The sequence below is a fragment of the Triticum dicoccoides genome, chromosome 2B (assembly GCF_002162155.2).
Source record: "Triticum dicoccoides isolate Atlit2015 ecotype Zavitan chromosome 2B, WEW_v2.0, whole genome shotgun sequence".
NCBI classification, from domain to species: domain Eukaryota; kingdom Viridiplantae; phylum Streptophyta; class Magnoliopsida; order Poales; family Poaceae; genus Triticum; species Triticum dicoccoides.
The window spans coordinates 702911350-702919692 of record NC_041383.1 but is presented as its reverse complement, the minus strand read 5'-3'; positions in this window follow the sequence as shown (position 1 = coordinate 702919692).

The window sequence follows — 8343 nt, the reverse complement described above, 5'->3', positions numbered from 1 at the left end:
GGTCCCCTCTCCCGCAACCCGTTGTACCCTCTACTTGAACATGGTGCTTTATGCTTCATATTATTTTCCAATGATGTGTTGCCATCCTATGATATCTGAGTAGATTTTCTTTGTCCTATCGGTGATTGATGAATTGCTATGATTGGTTTGAGTTGCATGTTTTATTATTGGTGTTGTCCTATTGTGCCCTCCGTGTCACGCAAGCGTGAGGGATTCCCGCTGTAGGGTGTTGCAATGCGTTCATGATTCGCCTATAGTGGGTTGCGTGAGTGACTGAGACACAAACCCGAGTAAGGGGATTGTTGCATATGGGATAAAGGGGACTTGATACTTTAATGCTATGGTTGGGTTTTACCTTATTGAATCTTTAGTATTTGCGGATGCTTGCTAGAGTTCCAATCATAAGTGCATATGATCCAAGTAGAGAAAGTATGTTAGCTTATGCCTCTCCCTCAAATAGAATTGTAATAGTGATTACCGGTCTAGTAACATAGTCAACTGCTTAGGGACAATTTCACAACTCCTAGCACCAATTTTCCACACTCGCTTTATTTACTTTATTGCATCTTTATCTAAACAACCCCTAGTTTATGTTTACATGCTCTTTATTATCTTGCAAACCTATCCTTTCACACCTACAAAGTACCTTTAGTTTCATATTTGTTCTAGGTAAAGCGAACGTCAAGCGTGCGAAGAGTCGTATCAGTGGCCGATAGGACTTGAGAGAGTATTTGTTCTACCTTTAGCTCCTCGTTGGGTTCGACACTCTTACTTATCGAAAGAGGCTACAACTAAGCCATATACTTGCGGGTTATCACTCATCAGCTTGCTTAGCTGCTTGCGCTGCAGCTCCCCAGCAGGGCTAACCTTTCTTGAACTCTATTGAAGCATTGTCGGTTTTGTATATTATTTTGTCGGCTTGTTTATTTGCACTGGTGGCGATCTTTGATGCCCAGTGTATGTAATCTGATGTCTGCTTGTGCTTTATTATCATAGTGGCAAACTTTGATGCCCAATGGATGTAATACGCCGCAATTTCTTTATTGTACAGTCTAGGTTTTTTCTTATTCATGATGCTGCAGTTATTTACTGTATATATATCCTATCTTCGCAGTAAACCGGCCAAACTATAAAATTACGGTACATAATCGGGCCGTCATGCAATCACGATGTATGATCCGCATCATGGGCCCCGTCATCTTGGTCTGTTAAAAGGCCTAAATGTAAACTGGCCCACTAGTAGATTTGGGCCTTTAATAGGCCGAGTAAACCGCCGCCCCTCTTTTCGCAAGAAAACTCAATGGGCTTTTAGGAGGCCGAGAATTAGGTTGGGCCTGAAACGTGCCGAACAGCTCACGGGCCGGCAGCAGCCCAAAATGGACCCCGGCCCATGATTATGCGAATCAAATCACGGGCTTTTAACAAGCCAAAATTGTCTCGGTCCTTGTTTGGCCCAATCAGATTATCGGCAGCGAGCAGGCCGGATGCAAACCGGGTCGTAGTTAGGCCCAACTATATGACAGGCTTTTAACAGGCCTAAATTAATATAGGGCCGAAATGTTGAATGGGCCCTTTAACAGGCCGAAATTAATATCAGGCCGAATTACTAAATAGGCCTTTAGCAAGTGGGCCCAAGAACATAGCATCCAGTTGACAGGCCGAATCTGATATGGGCCATAATTTAGCCCAAAGCCTCTTAAAGGGCCGAACCTGATCTGGGCCATAATTTGGCCCAAAGCGTGGTAGTCTTTTAACGGGCCGGATCTCATATGGGCCATTATTAGGCCCGAAACGTGGCAGGCCATTAATGGACCAGATCAAATATGGGCCGGCATTTGGCCCAAAACATGGCAGCCAGTTAATGGGCCGGCCTACTAGGGTCCTCAAAATGTTGTGGGCCTACAGCTGGGCCGGCCCATTAATGTCGGCAAAATCTCGTGGGCCTTTAGCTGGGCCGGCCCATTATGATCCGCAAAAATCTTGTGGGCCTTTATCTGGGCCGGCCCATTATGGCCCACAAAAATCTTGTGGGCCTTTACCTGGGCCGGCGCATTATGGCCTGCAAAATCTTGTGGGCCTTTAGCTGGGCCAGCCCATTATTGTCTGCAAAATCTCGTGGGCGAGGGACTCCTGGACTAGGGGGTGTCCGGATAGCCGAACTATCATCATCAGCCGGACTCCAAGACTATGAAGATACAAGATTGAAGACTTTGTCCCGTGTCCGGATGGGACTTTCCTTGGCGTGGAAGGCAAGCTTGGCGATACGGATATGTAGATCTCCTACCATTGTAACCGACTCTGTGTAACCCTAGCCCTCTCCGTGTCTATATAAACCGGATGGTTTTAGTCCATAGGACGAACAACAATCATACCATAGGCTAGCTTCTAGGGTTTAGCCTCCTTGATCTCGTGCTAGATCTACTCTTGTAATACCCACATCATCAATATCAATCAAGCAGGACGTAGGGTTTTACCTCCATCAAGAGGGCCCGAACCTGGGTAAAACGTCGTGTCCCTTGTCTCCTGTTACCATCCGCCTAGACGCACAGTTCGGGACCCCCTACCCGAGATCCGCCGGTTTTGACACCGACGTTGGTGCTTTCATTGAGAGTTCCTCTGTGCCATCGCAATCAGGAGGGATGCCTTTTCCCATCTTTAAAGACGGCGCTGTCGTCAAGGGAGCTTTGGCCACCGGCCAAACAATCCGGCTAGGTGGTTTTCTTATGACCGCCTGTTCGGCCACCGCTCCGACAATGACCTCTCAGGTCATCAAAAGCGATCTTCACGTCAACTCGGAATTTGCCGAGCAGCTAGATCCGATGGAGCTCTCCTCCGTAAATGAGCTCTTGGATCGCATCGCCGCCCTGGGAGTCGCTACAGACTACGATCAGATTGGGCTTAAAACCAATCTGAGAGAAATTAACTCTCCCCAGGCTACCCACCACGTTGTTGTGGTAGAGGAACAACGCGGCGACTCTTCTCCTATGTTAAAGACCAATTATGTCCGGATTCCCGATCCCTCCATGCCGGATTCCCGCGGAGGGACGGATGTCGATCAAGTACTGAACCTAAAGTCAGGCATCGGACCGGATTCGTTGGATAACATCCAGCAATCCAAGCTTCCAAATCCGGAAACTTCTCGGCCTTTGAGCCTCAGATTGGGCGGGGTTCCGAATTTAATTCCGCCCGCCCACCCAAACATAAGCGATCTATCTCAAATACAGCAAGAGCCCGATGAAACAGTACATCATTACTGGGCCAGATCCTCCTGGTTATGGACAGGATAAAGGACTGCCGTGAGGAAAGGGCAATCTCAATTTTCTGCAACAATTGCACGGACAAGGGAATCATGAACGCCATAAGTCGTCGCGAAGTTACACGCTTCGCCGACCTGGCGACCATCGTACAAAAATACCGTGCGATGGAGAGTGCCTAGAAAACCAAAATCCGGCCCTGAACATAACCCTAGTTCGAAATAAAAGGGTGCGTCATACTCAAGCACCTGGGTCAAGAACCAAAAAGCAAAAACCCCCTAAAGGGCACGGAACCGTACTGGAGGGATGGCTCAACGGACCCTGTAAAATCCATAATACAGAGGGCGCCACTCCAACACATAGCCTTTGAGCATGTTGGATACTACGGCAGGTGGCCAAAAGTGGCGAAGGTTTTCTAGCCCCGGGTAACCAGCCCAACAGTACCAGTACGGTATTAACAGTCTTCGAGACTTTCACATCAAATAATATACGGAAACGAACAATCCACAGCCTCGTCAAAGTCTACCAAGTAGCAACAACAAATCCATGGAGCGACACGGCTATCACCTTCAATGCCAGCGACGAACCTAAATTCCGAACAGCCCGAGCACCAGCCACATTGGTCCTCAGTCCGATAGTGGACGGCTTTCGTCTTACCAAGGTACTCATGGATGGCGGTAGCGGACTAAACCTCATCTACGAGGAAACCCTCCAAAAATGGAAATAGACTGGAGCCGCATTGAGCGAAGCAGCACAACCTTTAGAGGAATAATCCCTAGTCGGGAAGTACGCTGCACAGGAAAAATCACACTAGATGTAGTGTTCGGCTCACCGGACAATTACAGGTCCGAGGAGGTCACGTTCCAAGTGGCCCCGTTCGGCAGCGGATATCACGCCTTGTTAGGGCGATAGGCATTCACAACTTTCCAAGCTATACCCCATTACGGGTACATGAAGCTTAAAATGCCCGGGCCCAATGGAATCATCACTCTTGTCAGTGATCCAGATATAGCACTCCGCACTGAAAATAAGACAGCCGCACTAGCCCTAGAGGCACTATCCGAAGCCCTAGCGGCAGAGGAACTCACTGCGCTGCACTCCACGGTGGATAGGGACGACGTGATACTCGATAAGAGATCTAAGTCCACCTCTTTTAAGCCAGCAGACGAAATAGTCAAATTCCAGGTCCATCCAACGGACCCCACAAAGACGGCCTCCATTGGGGCACAATTAAACCCTGATGTAGAAGCCGCACTACGAGAATTCCTTCGGGAAAATTGGGACATTTTTGCCTGGCACCCTTCAGATATGCCAGGAATCCCACGCAGGCTGGCAGAACACAGCCTAAATATCCTAAAAGGATTCAAGCCAGTCAAACAGGCTCTTCGGCGATTTTCCGAACCCAAAAGACAGGCAATGGGAGAGGAGCTAGCCAAACTCTTAGAAGCCGGATTCATCCGAGACATAAAACATCCGGACTGGCTAGCAAACCTGGTAATGGTACCAAAAAAAGGACAAATCTTGGCGCCTTTGTGTCGATTTCAAAGACCTTAACAAGGCCTGTCCAAAGGATCCTTTCCCCCTCCCCCGCATCGACCAAATCATCGATGCTACCGCAGGGCACGATTCATTGTGCTTCCTCGACGCATACTCCAGATACCATCAAATCAAGATGGCGGAAAAATACCAGGCCACAACGGCATTCATTACTCCATACGGACCATTCTGCTTCAACACAATGCCCTTCGGACTCAAGAACGCCGGTGCAACATATCAGCGCATGATTCAGACATGTCTGGCTACCTAGATAGGCAAAACAGTGGAGGCATACGTAGACGATGTGGTCGTTAAGACCAAACATGTCGAAACTCTAGTAGACGATTTGAGGCTTACATTCGACAACCTCTGAGCATATGACATTAAGCTCAACCCGGAAAAATGTGTTTTCGGCGTACCAGCCGAAAAGCTCTTGGGCTTCATTGTATCCGGTAGAGTAATTGAAGCAAACCCAGCCAAGATCCGAGCTCTGTCACAATTGGATATCCCAAAAGACCTCAAACAAATACAAAAACTAACTGGATGCATGGCGGCTCTAAGCCGCTTCATCTCCCGTTTGGGAGAAAAGGCACTGCCCCTCTATCGCCTCCTCCGGCGCACCAAACACTTCGAATGGACGGATGCTGCCACGGCCGGACACGAAGAAATTAAGGCCATATTGGCAACAAATCCGGTCCTGGCCGCGCCCAACCTGGGCGAACCGATGTTATTATATATCGCGGCAACACATCAAGTTGTCAGCGCGGTACTCGTCGTCGAACGAGAAACAGAAGGGCACAAATTCCCTCTTCAAAAACCAGTGTACTACGTATCCACTGTCTTAACTCCATGCAAGTCCCGGTACCCACATTATCAAAAGATAGCGTACATGGTATTCATGGCATCCCGGAAGCTGCGACACTACTTTCAAGAGTGTTCCATAACAGTGGCCTCTGAAGTACCTCTCAACAACATTATAAACAATCGTGACGCGACGGGCAGGATTGCAAAATGGGCCATTGAGCTCTTACCATTTGACATAACCTACAAACCACGGCGAGCTATAAAGTCGCAAGTTTTGGCTGACTTCATCGCCGAATGGACCGAAGCCGAACTCCCTAAAGAGTACGGCACATACTCCAATTGGATCATGCATTTCGACGGCTCCAAAATGTTGGCTGGCTTGGGGGCTGGCGTCGTCTTGACGTCCCCAAACGGAGACACAGTCCAATACGTACTTCAAATAATGTACACGGACTCCAACAACGCAGCCGAATACGAGGCCCTTCTACATGGTCTCCGGATGGCAATCTCCATGGGTATTCAACGCCTAGAGGTGCGCGGGGATTCAAACCTCGCAATATCCCAAGTAAATGGAGACTTTGACGCCAAGGATCCGAAAATGGCAGCCTACCGTAATGCCGTCCTAAAAATGTCAGCTCGGTTCGAAGGACTCGAATTCCACCATGTAGCCCGGGATAATAACCAGGCAGTAGACGTGTTGGCACGCATCGGCGCAAAACGCGATGCCGTCCCTCCAAACATCTTCCTGGAGCGGCTCTTTAAGCCATCCATATTATGGGAAGAGGAGTCCGGAAATAACAACCCGAAACCAACTGCACCACCCAACACGGAACATTCTGACACAATCGGTGGCTCAGCCAATGAAATAACACCTTCAGCCCACGAAATAATGGCAATAATTGCCCCATGGACGGAACCATTCCTAGCCTACTTAATTAGGCAGGAACTTCCCGAAGACCAAAATGAGGCCCGCTGCATAGTTCGGCGATCTAAAGCCTACAAGGTCCATGAGGGAGAACTTTATAAGAAAAGCACAACTGGAGTCCTTCAAAGGTGTATCTCCGAAGAGGAAGGGCAAAATCTCCTGGCTGAAATTCACGCCGGACTCGGCGGGCACCACGCTGCAGCCCGGGCCCTTGTAGGCAAGGCCTTCCGTACAGGATTTTATTGGCTGACAGCCCGGGCAGATGCTCAGGACTTAGTCCAACGATGCGTCGGTTGCCAGCTCTTTGCTAATCAAAGCCACATGCCACCCACCACCCTCAAAACTATACCCATCACTTGGCCATTCGCGGTCTGGGGGCTTGACATGGTTGGACCCCTTAGGGGGAACCCACAAGCAAAAATACTTATTGGTCATGGTGGACAAATTCACCAAATGGATAGAGGCCAAGCCAGTTAAAACGGCAGAATCCGGACCCGTGATAGACTTCATAGCCGGGGTAGTACAGCATTTTGGCGTCCCCCACAGCATCATCACTGATAACGGCACGAATTTCACGGCCGACAAGGTTAAACTCTGGTGCAAAAACATGGGCATCAAGCTCGACTACGCTTCAGTCTATCACCCTCAAACTAACGGTCAATTCGAACGAGCAAATGGTCTAATCATGAGCGGCATTAAACCCAGATTAGTGCGGTCCCTCACGCAATCTAACACGCACTGGGTAGAGGAGCTCGACTCCGTACTCTGGGGGCTGCGGACCACGCCAAATCGCACTACCGGATTCACACCATTTTTTATGGTATACGGCGCAGAGGCAGTTTTGCCCTGCGATATCATTCATGACTCACCTCGTGTGCGCATGTACTAGGAAAGAGAAGCCGAGTTGGATCGGCAGGACAGTTTGGACGCCTTAGAGGAGGAGCGCGACGTGGCAAAATCCCGTTCCGCATTCTATCAGCAGCAGGCTCGAAGATATCAAAGCAGAGAAGTACGGGCCAAAACTTACAATGTTGGCGAGCTAGTTCTACGCCTGCCGGACAAGAAAAAGGACAAACTTAAGCCCAAATGGGAAGGTCCCTTCATCATCGACCAAGTCCTTACCAGCGGTGCATACCGTCTACGCAACGCATCTGACAACCGACTCGAGCCGAACCCATGGAATGCAGCCCGTCTCCGAAGATTCTATGCCTAGCGCCGGACTCAGAGTTCGTCTCCTTCCTCCGTCCACCTTTCATATTTTTTCGCTGTCTTTTGTTTCCCTCCTTTTTCCTCCCTCTTTCAGTAAAAGCCTTTAAGGGCTGATCTGCGCATTGTTCGCACACACTCGATGTGCTACTCGCACTCGTTATACCTGGGGGCTTCTTTAACAGAAGCTTATTTATACGGGCTTCATGCCCAACACATGTGTCATACTTCTGCATGTACCTTTTACTCACCATTATATGCATCGATATGACTTAAGTTTTGGCCAAGCTGGGTTGCCTGGCTCCTGTGCTTACCCCTACGTTCCTGATTGTTCGGCTAGGAGGTAAAGGGAGCACCTCTGCAATTGTTACTGCCGGGTCAGCCGGATGTGTACCTCAGAGTGGGTGAAGCCGAAGGCTAGCGTTCTTAAGGGAATATTCGGTCGGTGACTTGAAAGATGATTTATTACTTATTTATTTATCTGCCCCCAGATGCTTTTTCTGCTCTTTTCGCAGTCCAGACATGCACTTTAGGGCATGCCTCCCAGGGAAAGGAACCCCTAACGGAACTTTCTCCCTGGAAGATGTTTCTTACTAACCATGTAATATAACATAGCTA